The following is a 19,578-nucleotide window of genomic DNA, read 5'->3' on the forward strand; positions in this document are numbered from 1 at the left end:
AGGATCTTCTGGCTTTTAGAGTTTCTGTTAAGAAGTGTGGTATAATTCTGATAGGTCTACATTTCTATGTTACTTGACTTTTTCCCTTAATGTTTTTAATATTCTTCTTTATTTTGTGCACTTGGTGTTTTGATTATAATGTGGCAGGAGAAATTTCTTTTCTGGTCCAGTCTACTCATAGTTCTCTAGGTATACTGTATGTTCATGGACATCTTTTTGTTTAGGTTGGGAAAGTTTTCTTCTATAACTTTGTTGAAGATATTTACTGGCCATTTAACAAATGGTGCTGGTTCAATTGGTGGTCAGCATATATAACAATGGAAATTGATCCATTCTTATCTCCTTGTACAAAGCTCAAGTCCAAATGGATCAAGGACCTCTGCATAAAACCTGATACACTCAAACTAATAGAAGACAAAGTGGGGAAGAGCCTAGACCACATGGGTACAGGAGAAAATGTCCTCAATGGCTTATGCTCTAAGATCAACAATCGACAAATGACACCTCATAAAATTGCAAAACTTCTGTAAGGCAAAATACACTGTCAATAGGACAAAAGGGCAACAAACAGATTGGGAAAAGATCTCTACTAATCTTACATCTGATAGAAGGCTAAAACCAATATATACAAAGAACTCAAGAAGTTGGGCAACCTATTAGTAATGGGATACAGAAAAAATACACATGTAGAGACCCATGGCTCCAGCAGAATATGTAGCAGAGGATGACCTTGTTGGGCACCAATTGAAGGAGAAGCCCTTGGTCAGTGTAGGGGAATGTCAGGGCAGGAGGCAGGAAGGGGTGGGTGAATGGGTGAGGGCACACCCTCCTAGAAGAAGGGGAGGGAGGATGGGATAGGGGGTTTATGGACAGGAAATCAGGAAACATGATAACGTTTGAAATGGAAATAATGAATCCAATGAAAAATGTTTAAAAAGCATACACTTCATATCTAGCTTTGCAGTCTCTCTATCAAGAAGGCAAACGTATCACTAACTAGAGATTCTCATGAGCTTAAAGCAGTTGGAAGCAGAAATTTCAGGCCAGATGAATTCAGGGTTTATGACCAGGTGTTTGGGTTTCTAGAACTTGTGATGAAACTTGTGGCATTTTTCACGCTTAATTGTGCCACAGGACACTGTCTATGGTGAGGTCCTGCTTGTATAGTTGGTCTTTAAAATAACTTCATTAATAGCACCTGAAAGCATTAAAAATCATTACAATGATACAAAAGAAGGGGTACAGAGCTAAACAAAGAATTCTCAATGAGGAACATTGAATGGTTAAGATCAAAAACTCAGGTGACAGCAGATGCTAGCAAGGATGTGGAGAAAGAGGAACACTCCTCTGTTGTTGGTCTGTTTGCAATCTGGGACAACTACTCTGGAAATCAGTCTGGTGGTACCTCAGAGAATTAGACATAATTCTACCTGAGGACCCAGCTATACCACTCCTGGGCATATACCTAAAAGATGCTCCAACCTATAACAAGGATACGTGCTCCACTATGTTCATAGCAGTCTTATTTATAATAGCCAGAAGCTGGAAAGAACCCAGATGCCCTTCAACAGAGGAATGGATACAGAAAATGTGGTACATTTATACAATGGAGTACTACTCAGCTATCAAAAACAATGACATCATGAAATTCATAGGCAAATGGATGGGATTAGAAAATATTCTCCTGAGTGAGGTAACCCAGTCACAAAAGAACAAACATAGTATGAACTCACTGATAAGTTGATATTAGCCACAAAGCTTAGAATACCTAAGAAAAATGTATATAAGACCAAAAACTCAAAATACACAAGATACAATTAACAGACCACATGAAGCTCAAAAATAAAGGAAGACCAAACTGTGGTTGCTTTAGTCCTTCTTAGAATGGGGAAAAATACTCAAGGGAGGAAATAAGGAGAGAAGGTGTGGAGCAGAGACTGAAGGAAAGGTCATCCAGAGATGCCTTACCTGGGTATCCATCCCATATACGGACACCAAACCCAGACACTACTGAGGATATCAAGAGGTGCCTGCTGACAGGAGCCTGATATAACTGTCTCCTGAGAGGCTTTGTCAGAGCCTGATTAACACAGAGGCAGATGCTCGTAGCCAACCATTGGACTGAGCACTGTGACCCAAATGGAGGAGTTAGAGAAAGGACTGAGGAGCTGAACGAGTTCGCAATCTCACAGGAAGAGCAACAACATCATCCAACCAGAACCCGCAGAGCTACCTGGGACTAAACCACCAACCAAAGAGTACACATGGAGCAGCCCATGGCTCCAACAGCATACGAAGCAGAGGATGGCCTTGTTGGACAACAATGGGAGGAGAGACCCTTGGTCCAGGGAAGGCTCAATGCTCCAGTGTAGGGGAATGCCAGGGCAGAGAGGCAGGAGGGAATGGGTGGGTGGGTGAGCACCTTCATAGAAGCAGGGGAGGGGGCATAGGATAGTGCGTTTCTGGAGGGTAAACCAGGAAAGGGGATAACATTTGAAATATAAAAAAAAAATCCAATTAAAGAAAAGAAAAAATTATAAAATGGACCATTTTAAACTATAAAAACAAAAGAAATGATGTAGTTAGCTTATTCTTAGGTCCCTTTTAATGAATTTCTGAACAAATAAGCTGAATACGTTTTCCTAAAAACTAAGCCAATAAAAAAGTCCCTTGTAGTATTCAGAGTTGCTTCTGATTTAGATGGAAATGCTCTACAACAGTGTTTTTTCAATGTTTACTTATCACAATGCATATCAAGGGGGTAAAATGTGTCCTTCATTTATTATTTTATATAATTGACACTCCAGTACACATTGTAATGTGTGTGTGTGTGTGTGTGTGTGTGTGTGTGTTTAGTTCAGTCTTCTATAATTTTCATAGCATCACATATCAAAAAAAGTAAAAGATACTTAATGAAAACAGTTCTGACAGGGAACTTCTGATTTTGGAATTCCAAAAGTTCATTCAGTTTAATATTTTCCTTGTCTAGATACTCATTCTCTCATCAGATTAAGTAAAAATCTTAATTCTTCAATATTAGAGACTTTACAGTGTAATAATTTAAAAAGAAAAACCAGAAATTACTACTTATATCAAATATGCTTCATTTTTTAATTCCCTATGAGGTCCTACCTCCAAACACTATAATTTTATTTTTCCAGACTATGATTTTATTATGAATAATTAATGACACAATTCCTAGACTTAAGTATGAGAGAAACAGTTTCTGAGGCTTCAGTTCTGAGATCAGTTTAATCTTAGTCAAATAGCTAAAGTTCTTGAGTTTCACCTACTGGAAAAAGAAGTTTTTAGAGAAAAAGTAAGGCTTAACAGGCTCATCTATCTCTAAAGTTGTAAGATATCAGCTGAAAAATCTCTGAGTTAGATATTCAGTCTCTTACTCTTCTTCTCTTCATTCTTACATAGCCTTCTAGTAACATTTATCAAAATTTGAGTTCTGCTTTCCAAAAGGAAGTGAAGATCTATTGCTGCCCAGCTTCAGGGAATACAATGTTCTCCAATAATCACTCATAGTGACACAAATATCTTAAGCCCATGAGCTATAGAAAAGGAACAAGCCAGAAGGTTAACAGGGTACAGGGCAGATGTGCTTGCCATCTCTGCTTGTTCCTACCCTTGTTAGTCTGGCTTTTCCAGCACCCTCTTCTATATTTTCCAGTGGGTTTAGTTGTTCCTATGCAAAACAATTCCACATTGCAGGTACACTTTGCTTTTTTGGATAATGGGAGAAAATTTTAATTAAGAATATGTTATCAGCATAGGACTTCCCAATAAAGACAATTATGTAATAAAGAATTGTAATACTATCTTAGGAATGGTGTGAGTGTGTGTGTGTGTGTGTGTGTGTGTGTGTTTGTGTGTTTGTGTGACAGAGAGAAAGAGGGAGGGAGGGAGAGAGAGAGAGAGAGAGAGAGAGAGAGAGAGAGAGAGAGAGAGAGAGAGACTGTGTCTCAGTAATGATGTCTGTGGACATGTCTGTGTGTATTTTAAACAATCAATAATGTGGGTTTTCATTTTCTGTGCACAGCCATGTCCTTATCTTTTAGCAGTGCCGAGTGATAATGGCTTGTGTGCACGTCTGTGGTCCATTGCCTTGACTGATGATGGATGTGAGAGAGCTCGTCCCACTAAGTGTGGCACCATTCCTAGGTTCCTGGGTTGTGTAAGATAGCTGGCTCAATGTGAATGTCAGTAGCAAGCCGGCAAACAACATTTCTTAATGATGTTTGCTGCAGTTCCTGCTTGAGATTTTGCCTTGACTTCCCTAGGCAATGAGCCATGAGTTATAAGATAAAATTCACTCTTTCCTTCCCAAGTTGCTTCTGCTCAGTCTTTCATTGTAATAACAAAGAAGCAAACTGAGCCATATAGGCAAGGGTATAGAATGCAAAGTGTAGCAACAGTGTCACAGCATCTAAGGCAAGGCATTATTGTCTTGTGTTTTCCTAAACTCTGAAACGTTTACCTGCATAATCTCGCTTAATCCATAAGGAAACTCTGAAAACCAATTTATATAATGACCAGTGAAAAGAAACAAAAGTCTGCACTGCAAGTAGCTTACTTAAGCTCACAAATTCTAGTGATAGCGTACCTCTGGATTCATGTCTGAAAGAAAGGCACCTGATTTCTCTTTGAACAACCAACAAGACTGGTTTAATTTGCTGTGCTCTTATCTTTATGCAGTACCATGTGATATTTGGATTTTTGAAAGTTGAATGTTAATATCTCATTAGCTGCAGTTTGTATTGACAATGTTTGCTTAAATCAACACAGGTCTTATTTTTATTGCCTTTGTTCCTAATATGAATGTTTCATATTTCTGCTATGCTGTCCATCACTCATATGAGGCTTTTGGTAATAGTTTTGTGTGTTAAATTTTCCACGATTATAAAAAAACACTATAAGAAGAATAGGCTTTACCTTTATCAACTCATAAGCAAGGATTCTTTAATAAGAAACATTGTGTTGGATTTCTTGAGGTTAGTAAGGTAAAGGGCTAAATTATTTCTATGGGAACATCTGGCTTCTGATTGCTTCACCTGTCTGATGTCTTCTTCTTTGACATCAGAGCCTGGGATAATTTATGCCTTGTTACTAACTGCTCTTTGATATGTTGTGTATATTAATGTATTTGAGGAATATGTACATTAGTTCTTTTTAATGTATAATTTCCTGACTGCTTTATGAAATGGATTTTATGAGGATTGATTTTATGTATCAACTTGGCTAAGCCAATGTAAACAGTAATTGTCAGACCAGTACAGATGTTTCTCTGAAGGTCTGCTTTAGATGTAACTAAAATTTAAGTCAGTGTGTTATGAGCAAAATGAATTATATTCTGTTATGGAGTGAGCTTCATGTAATCTTCAGAATGTGCTGGGTAGAAAGAATTAGGTTTTTGAAGCTCTGCTGTGGGCCTAGTAGAGTCTAGATATGTCATCATCTCTACATGGTTCTGGAGTCCGCCTGAGTTACATGCTGGGATTTGTCAAGCTTAAAACATATAAAACCTTCTAATGCTCAAGAAGGTTTCTAAGGTAGATAATAAGATGAAAAAAACCAAAGGTCACAAAGAAGTTTCTATGGTTAGGATTGGAGATTGGTTCCGCTCAACTATATTCATTTCCATGTGTATTTAATTACAAGGTTTGCTATCAGCATGAGTATCATGAGCCTAGGCATGCCTGTGTTAGGATCGTCTTATCTTAGATTTCTTTCCTAAAGCTGTCTCTTTCAGCAGGTTAGCTTCAGCTAACAATGGTTTTTAACAATGCGATCTGAACTGTTTCCAACTGAATCTATCTTTCCTTTAGAACATTTATCACCATGGGCCATGTCGTCACAGGCTCTTCAGGGCAGCAGAAAGCAAGGTTTACATGGCCTCCCACTCATCTGTCTCTGTATGTGGTACTTACCCTTTGTCTGCCACGATCTAAAGACTTGAAAACTAAAAAGCATGGATATGATTGTCCCTCTTCACGGCAGTGCCCCATCTCTACAGCTGCTATGATGAACTGAATATGAGGAACTGCAGCAGGAAGACACATTTTCATGGTATTAGACTAAACTCCACAATATATGCCATTAGTCACAAATAGTAAGCTCTTCATTTGAGATATGTCTCCAAACATCTGATTTTACTACCCTGGCTTTCTCGTAAGAAAAAGAAACCACTTATCTCTGTCTTGCTAGAAGTCAGGCTGTTTTCCCAAAAGAAAATTAACATATTATGTGGCTTTCACTTCTCCTTGGATCACCGGCCCTCCAAAGGGAGCAGAAAATGGTGGTGGTGGTGGTGGTTGGGTGGTGGCAAATACCTGTGGATTAACCTCCAGGATTAGCTTCAGTGAGACAGCTCAACTTTATTCTGCGTGAACAAGAAGAGTGGGCATCTTCATCTTATAACCAGACCATAGGATCAGCTGTTAATGCAGTGGTCCCTAGTTAAAATGCTGAAAACCCAAGTCATTACTATCATTTTTTGCGGGGGGGGTTCTTAGTACAACTTGATAAATCATGTCTTGCTGGGTAGCCCCTTTTGGGGGTCAAACTCCATATTCAATGTCTGCTATATTATAAGATTTGAAGGAGTGAGTAAAAACACACCCATCTGACTAAGAGTCAGATGGCTTTCTTTTTTTCCTGCCTTTCTCAGGACTCTCCTCAAGTTGAAGATATACCTCTTCAGCAGATTTCCAAGGTGGATGAACAGTGTTGGCTAGGGTGGAGGCCTGGGACTGGGACTGCTTCATTTACAGGACAAGTCCTTTCAGAACCTGCTGGGCAGATCCTAATCTGGGAATAGCAAGCTGAACCCTATAATCTCTCCACAGACTATCCTGAAAGGTGAAGATACACCACTTCTTCTTCTTCTTCTTCTTCTTCTTCTTCTTCTTCTTCTTCTTCTTCTTCTTCTTCTTCTTCTTCTTCTTCTTCTTCTTCTTCTTCTTCTCTCCTCCTCCTCCTCCTCCTCCTCCTCCTCCTCCTCCTCCTCCTTCTCCTTCTCCTTCTCTCCTCCTCCTCTTCCTCCTCTTCCTCCTCCTCCTCTTCCTCCTTCTTCTCCTTAATTTTTTTACAGTCTAGTTATAATCCTCATACTGATGGACCCTCCAACAGTTCTTCACCCCATTCCTTCTCCCCTGTCTGCAAGAGGATATTCCCCACCCACTCCCATCCCACTAGACCTCCCTCCTTCTGCGGCCATAAGTCTCTCAATGGTTAGGCACTTCTTCTCTCTGTGAGATCAGTCCTCTGCTGTATATGTGCCAGGGACCTCATATCAGCTAGTATATGTTGTCAGTTGGTGATTCAGTATCTGAAAGATCTCGGAAGTCCAGACTCTTAGTTAAGACTGCTGGTCTTACTAAGGGGTTGCCCTCCTTCTCAGTTTCTTTGAGCTGGAGCAAATAGGCTGCGAGGAGAGAGAGGGAGATCAGCCCGAAATCCTACCCATCTCAAGGTTGAGGTATGCAGGGGTTGGGGAACTTCTCATTCTCACTTTCACTCTCACTCTCACTTTTGTTCCCAGGACAGCTCTTCTGATCACATATCCCCACAAAATTATCCATGATAATCATATTTTTGCAGGTGTGAAGGATCATCTCCAGAACATGGAGCAATTATCTTTCTGGAAGAAGACCATTTAAGAATGGGAATGTTCTTAGATTTTAAGAATTATTGCCAGTCCTTGTAAAACTGGAAAGGCACATGGAAAGGCACCCATTTAATTCTATTTCCCTCCTAGTATGGAATGATGTCTTCTAAAACTGTAATAACTGGAGATGTGTCAGATATTGCAACCCTAGGGAGAGAAACTGTTCATCATTTTATTTCTAGATGTGGCTGATCTGAGGAATGATATCATGTATCATGTTGATGTCTAACATTCTAGTATAAGAGTTTTAAAACTGTCTACTTTTTATTCAGTGACACAGCATCTAATTCTACCTTTCAGACCCACTTTAGTGGAAAATTGTATTCCTTTCATCTAAATCCCCCTTGCTGATATTTGTGGAACCCAGCTCGCTCTTTGTTACTTGGAAGGAGGTAAGGCATCGGCTGGTAGAATGATAGCAATAGAGAGCTGAATCAGAGAAAGTGGGTATTTTAAGTCTAAAAACGAAGAGGAGGCAGGGTGGCTAAGGTCAGGGAGTCATTTTAAATCATAAAAATCTCATTTTTTGAGCAAAAAGATAGTAGCATTGTATAAAGTTCAAGGGATACACTAGACACTAACAATAAATAAACATCTCCCAGGTTTCAGAGAACATTTTGAAAGAGGAGCCAATGCCACAGTGAAGGTCAAGAAAGAAAGCTAAGCAAACTCCTGGTGAAGACTAAGAAACTTCAGGCTGGCTGGTGCTTTTGGAGTAAATCTTCTATTAAAGCAGACTCTCTAAGAGCTGTGTGGAGTTCTTGCTAAGTTTGAGTGTACATTCTGTTTCCTTTTGCCTGAATATTTATGTTGCATGCACAGATACCTGTTAGACACAAGGATCATTGGCCTATGATAGCTCTAAACATATGACCTCCTGATTGTTCTTGAATCTCAACAGTCAACCCATCATTCTTTCCTAGTAACTGGCACAGGACCATGTATAGAACAGACTAGTGTATTATACACTGGTCTACACATTCACATCCTTTGGCAAGGCATGTGGAATCTAATTTTTATTTTTCTGGAATTGGCAGGTTATTATAACATGTAGTAGATGAAGCTGCGAATTGTGTTAACCCTGAGAGGTCCATTTTCTATTCTAGCACACAGATATGATGCCATGAATGTGGAAAGGAATGCCTCCAGAAAGGCAATGAATTTCTCTTCCTTATAAATTACTTAGTACGAGGTATTTTCTTATAGCGGTCCAAGGTGGCCGGGGCACTGCTTCATACAACCAAATCAATAGCATTTCCTGAGAGTCCAAAATGAACTTGAACTGGACCTTGCAAATGTCTTTCAAGAGTCAGAATGCTATAGCAATGAATAATTTATTTTATAATCTACACAGATATAAAGCAAAGGACGTTCTTTCCCTTAAGCTAACTCATCCCTTTTGTGAATGATATGGCATATCCAAATGCAGTTGTCATTTCTATAACACAATATGAAATAATCATCCATCATTCTTATTCCAGAACACTGTCCTAAATAAGATTTGGTTGGCCTTTCCAAGAAGTGTATAGAAACATTCTCAGAAATGAGTTATTATCTGTTTCTACACCATTTGTCAAGATCTCATGGGATCTGAAAACAAACATTAGCTGATGCTTCAATTGGGTTAGGAGCTCAAGCATCAGAGAGGAAGAGTGCCAGCTAATGTAAGCAGAACATTTACTCAAAGGTTATCATGCAGCTTTCAGAGTCTGGGAGGGACAGAGAACAAATCAGGGCTTAGTGCATCAGTAGAGCAATGCTCAAGGTTCTGGAACAGCCCCGTGATAGAATGACCTTTATCCCTGTTGACACCATGAATAGGCACTAGTGACATCAGGTCAGTGTGGCTGGCTTTATACTGAACATTCCTTTGGATTAGTATAGTTTCTGGTGCCATCAGAATCTAAGGAAAAGTTCAAAATATGCTCACATCTTTGATTCAATAATATAGTCCTCAAGATCTTTCATGAATTCATGTTAGAAGAGGGAAGTGTTGCATGCCAATTTCCCTTATGGTGAAAGTATGTTGAGATAGTAAATAAAATGAATAGAGGATTTTGTTATAAGAGATTATCTACCCATCATTCCTACTCAAAGGATAGTTGACTTCCCTAATAAAAGCAATATTGATGGTAACTCATAGAAGATGTCCACACACAAGTCATCTCCACATTTGCCTTCTGAGACCAAAGATACCATTTATGATAGCTGCTTGTGATAATTCTGGAGGTCTCAGTTCAACAAATGGGCATTGCGTGTTGTGTGCTGATTTTGTTGACTTCACCGAGATATTAAAGGAGCTGAGTGTATATATTACATAAATGTCATTCAATACTCAGCCTGCTTCCAGAAGATCTCTACCACAAGCTTCAGATACAAGTTATCAGCAATGGGGTTTGATATCATGAATAGGCTCTTATTTTAGAGTATCTGATATCTCTCTAATCCTGGTACTGCTTTACTAATGATATTCCTGAAGACCTCTGAAGGACGACATAGAACCCATGAGCCTAGCCAATGTAAGTGGCTGGCTAAAGGAATCGTCATCAGTCAGGAGGTCTATATGAGTGTGTGGGAGGTAGAGAAATTAGAGAAGCATCCACGTTTGTCATTAGAAAGACTTTCCAGGTATTTTCTGCACCTCTCCTGGCATACTTATAGTTTTTCTTTTATACTGACCATAAGTTCCATTTTGAATGAACCTTTAAAAAAGGCAATGCGGTGGGGTTCTTGGGGGGAAAATTGGAGGTGGGTTGGGGATGGATATGATCAAGCTACATTGAATTAATGTATGGAATTTAAAAATAATAAACACTATTAAAAATAATTACAGGACATAGTGAAAAAAGACAATGGTAGGTATTAATCTCAGCAGGCAGGAAAATGGGTGATAATTGTACTGAGAGGGGTTGTGTCTGTAAGTGTAGCACTAGAGAGGCAGCTCTGTGGGGACAGCCTGGGACAAAGTGTGAGAAGCTATCTCTGCAACAAAATCAAAACAAAAGCAAGTAAACAAGAGACCACAAACTTTTATTTCCTTTCTTTTAACATCTAATTACTACTTATTTATTTAAAGTAAGAATGCTAGTTTTTATTTGGCACTAACTTTTGCACTGAGCAATATTACTTTTAACTGTTTCAACTTATAACTTTTATATTTTAATAAATAAGAGACTTAGAAGTTAATTTTAAATAAGAAAAATAAAGATGCACAAAAAAATCACTGAAACTATACAAGATGTATTAGGAGCTTATACCTATATACATTGTGTCTGTATATACAGTGTCTTATACCTTTTATATGTACATACAAAACATTTAGATGTGTGTCATATGTATTTTTATAGGACAGAATTATACCACTTCAACTTAATTCTTATATTTTTGGTTGTGAGCCCAGCCTTTAATGGCTGAGCCATCATTCTTTCCTTCCTTCCTTACTTTTTAATAGAAGTGTATTTATGAGGCTCCCGGTTAGTGGATCACTGCAGAAGCAAGCCCTGGTTGACTACTCTTTCCATTTCCTTCTCTGTAACTATTTCTATATCGGCAGTTGGCTACTACAGTAATATCAAGCAAAGAAGAATAAAGCTGATATGGTAGGTTGGCCTGATCTTCCTGCTTTCTGAATTGAAATAATTTCACCATCCAAAACAAAGACCATGTTCTTTGGGATCACTGATATCATAGGCCTGCAGAGGCGTCTGATGGCACACTATCCCAGGCTATGCATGCAGACTCCAGCAACAGGAAGTGGGAATGTGCATATCCTTTAATCACGTGAATGCTCACCCTTATCCAATGTCCGTCAGAAAGCTTCAAGTTCAAAAAAGCATCTTAGGAGTTTTAACCTAGCAACAGTGGTTAAACAGCCAAATGAAACCCCATCATTTCTTTTTGAAGCATTCCTTTTCAGTAATAAACATTAGAATGTATATATATATATATATATATATATATATATATATATATATCACCCCGATGTACTATACTATCTGCACCAATAGCCATGTGGAGACTTAAAGTTCATTTTAGTGGTATTGAGAGGTTGAGGCTTTGGACATAATTAGGAAATGTAATTAGGTGAAACTATAAATGTTGTTATCCTAACAGGAAATCTTGAGGGAGTCCTCCATTTTTTTATGCTACAATGGAGCACATAGAATAAATCACATGTAGGTTTATGTTACTGTTCATTTCATTCTCTCTAGTTCCCCATCTTCTGCTCCCTAATGTACCACCACATTATCACTTTCTTAGGTCTGGAAATTAGTAAACACACACACACACACACACACACACACACACACACACACACACACACGAATAATCAGGGTCAAGTAGTGCACTTGACAGTTCTCAGAAATCAGACTCGTTTATCATTGGAACCCAATCTGTGGCCAAATATTATAGGGAAAAAAACCTGAAACAACTTTTCAAAGTTTGGCACGTGTCTTTGATACCTCTTAGTAAGAAACTATTAGAAGACTCTACTAACCAGGCTTCTCAATGTCCTGGCAAGCTACAAATTCAAAGAAGTTAGGGCTTCTCTTAGTCTATTTTCTCTTCTCTCCAAGATCTATACCATGGTCAAAGAGTGCATATTCAACACGGAGATTAGAGGATAGTGGATGTTTGTGAGTTAATCAATGTGTACATTTTAAAATCTCAAGGCTTCTACTATTTGAAGATTTGTCTTGCTGTGTTTGTAACCTGAAAATATCCAAGAAGTCTTTCCCATGATCCCTCATACTGTGTTATAATCAGCATCAGCTCTTTTTTTCTTCTTCTTCTAATTTTAAATCTGAAATGCCAGCAATCATGGCAAATGCAACATTGGTTTATTAACAGACTTAACTCAGAGAGGAAAGTGAACATTATTGCATTAAAATGTCATGCAGATTTTAAAACTATTCAAATGGAGGAAAATAGTAATTTTAGATCAAGGAAATTCATTTGGTATTTGTTCTATATATGGTACAGGGAAAACCTAGAGGATAAAGGTTGATTTGAGTTTTGTTAATTACCTTCCAGACAGTAAAAAAATGGGTAAATCATCACTACTCAAAGATAATTATCTCAATTCTCAGTTTTTACTTTTATTTTGTATTTTAGGTGGCTTTTAGTTTTTGTAGGTTTCAATATAAAGATTTTTGATCCATAGGACACTGTAGCCTAAAAATGACTGACTGAGAATATTCAGAGCATCACACACTTTGGGCACTCGCCCGTCTTGCTGTGGTACATCTGCACCTGGCACTATTCTTGGTCACTGGGTGGTTGTTCTGACCTGGAATTCCTAAGGACGCCTGCTGCCTGGGACAGACACCTGAATGTATGACAGTGGCAGGCTCCCAAATCATAGGACTCTGTAAGTACACAATTCAGAGAAGTCCGATGAAGTAACCAGAGGATACCCGAATGTCTGAGAGTCAGTGTGTCAATCAAGCTGTACAGCCGTCACCAGTCAGGTTCTGTGTCACAGAGCTTCCTGGGGCCACCGCTTCTGGATGACTAAACACTTTAGAATTATGCAGAATTGAGAAGTACTTTTTGTTCCTCGATCTTTGGCTTAAATCAAAGTTCAGGGAAATTTGGAGAAATATGCATCTGATGGACGGACTTCTGAGGTAACGGAGTATGAGTGGTCCCAGCATCAGGTCTGAATGCTACCGAGGGCCGTTGTTTAACGTGCTGAAGTATTCCTAGGGGTGTTTCAGTCTCGGTGTTAATTCACTTATTCCTCACAACAGTCTTACTGAGAAGAATTAAGTGTTATTATGACTCATCTCAGACGCTACAACATTAATTAGAGAACTTAAGTATGGAGGTAGAAAGATGGCTCAGCCATTCACTTTTCTTTTCTTTTCTTTTTTTTTTTAGGAGCTGAGGACCGAACCCAGAGCCTTCAGGGCCTTGAGCTTGTTAGGCAAGCGCTCTACCACTGAGCTAAATCCCCAACCCCCGATGGCTCAGCCATTAAAGCCTCTGGCTCACACCTGAAAGGACAAGAGAAGCTAAATGATTGTTCAACACAGTGTAGCAAAATGGCAATTTTGATTAGTTTTCTCTGATCCCCTAACCATTGTACTTCCCTGGTAAAGCATGATTATACTTTTCCCTTTCTTCATGTCTTTTTCTTCTTCTTCTTTTTTTTAAATTGGATAGTTTATGTATTTACATTTCAACTGTTATCCCCTTTCTCTGTTCCCCCTCCCATCCCCCTCCCTTTGCTTCTATGATGATGCTTCTCCTCCCACCCACCCACTCCCCCATCAACACCCTGGCGTTTTCCTACACTGGGAAAAGAGCCTTCACAGGATCCAGGGCTCATCTTAAATTTGAGTCCTTTAAGGCCCACATTGCATTTGGAAGCAACATCTTCCAAACTTTTGCCTAGTATTGCCACAAGGGGGCAGCCTTAGAACTCTGAGGAAAGATATCAAAAAATTGTCCGTTGGACTAAATTCAGGCAATCACCTTCCCTTCAGCCCCAGAAATGCCAAAGCTTTCTGCCAGAGCCACCAAAGACACCATTACCCGATCGCGTTTAGAATGTGAACACCACTGCTCACCTGATACACTGCACCAAAACTCAGCTGTTGATCCAGAGATCGGCTTTAGATCCTCGTGAAACACAAATTTTAGAACAAATGCATTATATATTTTTTTGTTTTCTTATACCAAATACCCATTTTATTAGGCTTAAGAACATTATTTTTTCATTTCTTAAAGTTTCTCCATGCTGTGAGGGCCACAGCCCCGACACCGATTATTATTTTCTGCTGAGAAGCCTGTCCTGTTCCTAAAGAACAAAGTCCATTGTGAGTTTGCACAAAGAATACAAAAGTGAACATCAAAGTGCACTGCATTTATTAGAGACAAAGTGTCTCTGTAAAGGTGGTTGGAGTGATTGATTAATAATGGAAAGTGTGTGTTGTGCTGTGAGGAGTGATCAAGCATCCTTAAATGCTTTAGAGCTGCTATGAGAGACATTTTAAAGTGATGCTTATCATCATGGCAGTGGCTAAGCTAAAAGGAACAGGGAAGTGAGGAGTTGTAAAACCCTCATCTTCAACAGGCAGAATGATGAGAAGAGACCTTGTTGTGCAGTTCTGTAGTGCTTGGCAGAAGGGAAAACGCCAACAACCCTTTGTGTTCTGTAATTGAGAAATTCTTTAAGAGTCTGGCAGAAGGTCAATGACTCTTTGAATTTAACAGAAAATTTATTCCTAGACTATTATAATTTGCTGTTGCCAAAGGTACTCGCAACGAAATTTTAAAATATCTGAACACTGGGAAGTATTTATCTGTTGCTAAGTTCTGCTTCCTGAACATAGACCTTCTTCTGTCATTAAGAAGGAATATTTCCCACCACGAGGAGCGACAGGTGGATCCTGTCTTACTTTTCTCTCTTACCTGTTTTATTTTAAGAATTCTGCTGCTCAGAGGGGACTGCGAGGTGAGCAAAGGTAATGAAAGCTTCGAGTAGGGATGAACTCAGCTGCTGAGCAGTGGGCTGAAGTAAATAATATCTTGTGCCATAAACAACAGCACAACAGTAATATAATCTCTGAGCGGTGAGACTTTGTCCTCTTAGAGAGCAGAGGTGGTGGCCTAAGTCTCTGGCTCCCACTCTAACCTCTGCAACTGCTTGTTAGGGTAAGAACTTGCAAGCTGAGTCCTGTTGGATAAGAGCCCTGGGACAAGATTGATAGCTGTTGAGAAAGAGATTAATAGGATGGGTAGAATACTGTTTATTGCAGATGTACATATCAACAAAAAAACACAAGAACCCAGGGAACAGCTGCAGAGAAATCATGCACATTAGCTTACAGACATCCGGGATTTGGTGATGCCCTATAGAAATGGAGTGCAATTCCCTGATCCCATGGGAAGATGGCCTTAATTTAGTATGCACAAGTGATATTGTCAGTACTCCACAGACAAGTCAACCTCAGTTCCCAGAGAACGTTTCTCTTCCTTCATGTGAGGCCAGTGACATTCAGCCAACACTTTACTCTCATACCAGGGATTGTTGCATGGGAAGAAATATTATTGGTCTGTCATTTCTAAATTTCTTTTTCTATAAAACTGAGGGAAGTTTGCCATAGTACTCTCTCTGCACATATACATACATATGTGAGTATATAAGTTATTTATGTATGGATTAAGTAGAACATATTCAAAGCACCTAACACAAAGCTAGAAACATAGATTAAAACAATGTAATTATTATTCAATCTATAGTAAATGTACTTAAAACCCAATTTACCACAGCTGCGAATATCACTGACAATTCATTGATTCATTCATTAATTCATTGATTCATTAACTAATTCACTCACTCATTCATTAGTTTGACACAAAGGAGATGGAAAAGCAAGCATACTCACCATGTTCCTCTCTCTCCTTCAGTCCTTCTTGGAAATCACTTTGTTCTAACCCTAAATAAAATTGATATAAATCTGGACACCAACACTGGGCCATAGCACAGTGGAGATGGAATTAAGATTATAGACAGAGCACAACTGGGCATTCACACACAGATAACTACATTCACACCCTACTCATACCCAGGCAGGATGCAGAATTGCCTCCTAGGATGGTGGAATATTCTCCCAGCAGAAGGACAGATTCAGTGAAGAACTGCTGTGTTTAGACTCTAGATACAGATAGTCAATACCATACGACACAAACCAAGGCAATAGTGAGCCAACTTGGTCTAGCAAAACTAAAACAAGCTGGGGTCCTTCTGTCCTGGACAATCATGTCTGAGACAATTCTTTAACCTTTGCCCTCACTTTCTTCAAGTCTTCCAGATACAACTATTGTGTTGATCCCACTTTATGCTTTACTTCTTATAATTCTCACAATCTCCATTGTGAGTCAGGAACACATTTAGCTGACATTAAGCATATTTTCCTCATTTTTCTTTCTTATTTATTCTTCTCTCATATTTTACATTCCGACTGCAGTTTCCCTTCTCTCCCCTCACCCTAGTCTATCCACACCTGCTGCCCTTCCCGATGAACCCTCTGTATCTCTTTTTGATGCAGAGAAGGCATTCCAGACACATCAACCAAATATGTCATACTAAAATACAATAAGACCAAGCACATATTTTCACAAGGTTGGAAAGAGGGAACCCAGTAGGAGGAAAAGAGTGCATAAAGACAAAAGAGTTAGAGACAGCCTCCATTCCCACTGTAAGGAATTCCACAAGAACACTTAACTATACAACTATATAACACACCAAGTCAGTCATGAAACATCAGAACTGTCATGTCTACAGGATATGATGGGATTGGAACCTAGCATAATCTTCATCAGAGAAAACAGAGAGACTTCATCTGGTAACTGATGAGAGCAGAAACAGGAGTCCCACAGTCAAATATTAGGCAGAGCTTGGGGAGTCCTGGGGATTAGGGGGAGAAAGGAATGGCGCAGCCAGATGGACTAAGCATACCACAAGAACATGACCCATAGAGTCAACTGGCAAGGACTCAAATGCGCTCACAGAGATCAAGGAACCTGCATGGATCTTACCTTGGTCCTCTGCATATATAACGGTTATGTACCCCATGTGTTATTAATCAGTTTGTTCCAGTTCATGTGTAAATACATTCCTTTAACGCAGAGACTTCTTTTTTCCCTTAATTGTTGCTATCCCTTGTATACGGCTTGAACGTGGAGATCCTGTGGTGATACAGAAGGGAGACAATGCCTAAAAGAGTAAAAGCAACCAGGAACTCCTGAGGTCACCAGGGGCTACAGTCAGAAGAGATGGTTAGAGTTAGATGATAGAAGTCAACTGCTACCCTCAACCACTCTCTGGTTTCTTGTATCTCATGAGAGTTCCTCTCCCTACATGTTTACCTACTATGTGATCATTCAGTACTTAAATTTCAACAGAGACAAAACAAATAGAAATTTCTAGTCTTGAAACTTCAGCCTTCAAGCTTTGCAAATTATCCTCTTTATTGTGCAGAGTTTGATTGTTTTAGGCGTTTGTTTATCGTAATGAGAACAGCAATAATTCCAAACCAGTATAACTATTGTATCCTAATGTAAGTGAGTTAGACTGAGCCTCCATGTTCCCAAAGACTGCACTCGAAGATCCTTTATATAAAAACCAGTCAGTATTTTATCAAATTTTATTTATGTGTATGTATGTATATGTACATGTGGGTATATACTTGTGAGTGCAGATGTTCACAGAGGCCAGCAACACGGGATCCCCTGAAGATAGAGTTACAGGAAACTGTAGGAAGCCTGTGGTGGGTGCTAGAAACCTAGGGGCTCATGGACTTCTAAGAGCTGAGCTTTCCTCCAAGCCCCTAAGCAATCCTAAATGCAAATATTGCCGACATTAATATTTATGCTTTGCGTTGTAATTTTATCAAGTCACTCAGCAGGGAGCTTAAAATGCAAAGTCCCATGCATAACTCAGTAGACAATGAGCATGCCCTTTGGAAGGTGCAATTTAGGGACCCATGCTTTTAACCAAAGCTCTAGGAGCTTTCTAGAATCAAATGTGACCAACAACAGAGGATGCAGAAATTGTGTCCCAGAACACCCCTGCAGTGTTTTATTGGGCTGTTAAGAGCCATGTGGGTGTTTCTCGGGAAGAGCAAATATATAAAGACATTTATTATCTCCCTGCGCTTAGTCTACCTTAAATGTCAGAAGGAATTGTAGCGAAGGTAAAGTTCTGTGGCTGGAGAGTTGAGTCTTAGGCTTCAGACTGTTTAAAATTTAATGTGTAGGGCTAGTTATTGATTATTTTTGGCATTGATGGGCAACGTAAAATATCCTAACACACCATCATTTTACACACACACACACGCACACACACACACACACACACACACACACACACACACACACACACTTTGGTTCTTAAAAAAAAAAGAACCAAATCATATCACACAGGCCTATAAAAGAAGATAAAACAAAGAAAAGCAGGCAAAGATTAGAGCTCAGTTCAGGTGGGCAGTGTGATGACTTCTCACTGAGCCTGGGGCCATAGTCCATGTGGACAGGTCTTTGATCTGTCCTGGTACTCAGGGTCTGACTTAATATTTGACAGAGGTGTATGTACAGGAGAGCACCTCAAAGAACTCTCCAATTTATTAGCTGGATATTCAGCACAACATCTTAAGACAGGGTTGCCACAGTTTAAAAGGGTTTAACACACTGTCTATTAGGCTACCCTTTAGGTAGGAAAAGTCACTGTGTGTTTTTTCTACTGTCATCCTCATTTGTTTCTCTTCCACCCAAAAATTAAAGACAGTGCTGATCCCTCTGTCATTATTATGTTGTTCCACTTATCATTGGACACAGACGCAAGCATTCTGGGCTCACATGCAGAGTAAAAGGCAAGATTGCATCTGTATGTGTGGAAAAGTATGAACAACAATATGAAGAGAGATACAGGAAGAGACAGGAGAGGGAGATAAAGCCCACTCTTTGTAGGACAGATTGGGTGCCTACTTCCCTGTACCCTGTAGTGAAATTTGCAATGGTTCCCCTATTTCCTACCAAACCCATCCTCACATATCTGCCCACATCCAATGTTTATTTATAGCACTTATTCTTATACCAGAGATGAAGGTATAAGATGTCATAGAGAAATGTGTTAATCATTAGTATATCTTGTGAACATTTGAAAATATTTCCTTTTCCATTTTGAAATCTAGTCCTATAATCATAGCAATGAGGAGGAAGAGATATAATGATTTATATTGGCCAACTTTGACTACAGGAGCCTGTGTCTATAAAAACAAAACAATAAGCACAAAATTAAAATTAAATTGATCTTTAAAATTTCAAAAAATATCTGTGTATTCCAATATAGAATTTCTAAGAATATTTCTTTTTTTGTATAAAAAATGTATGGG

The sequence above is a fragment of the Rattus rattus genome, chromosome 2 (assembly GCF_011064425.1).
Source record: "Rattus rattus isolate New Zealand chromosome 2, Rrattus_CSIRO_v1, whole genome shotgun sequence".
Classification (NCBI taxonomy): domain Eukaryota; kingdom Metazoa; phylum Chordata; class Mammalia; order Rodentia; family Muridae; genus Rattus; species Rattus rattus.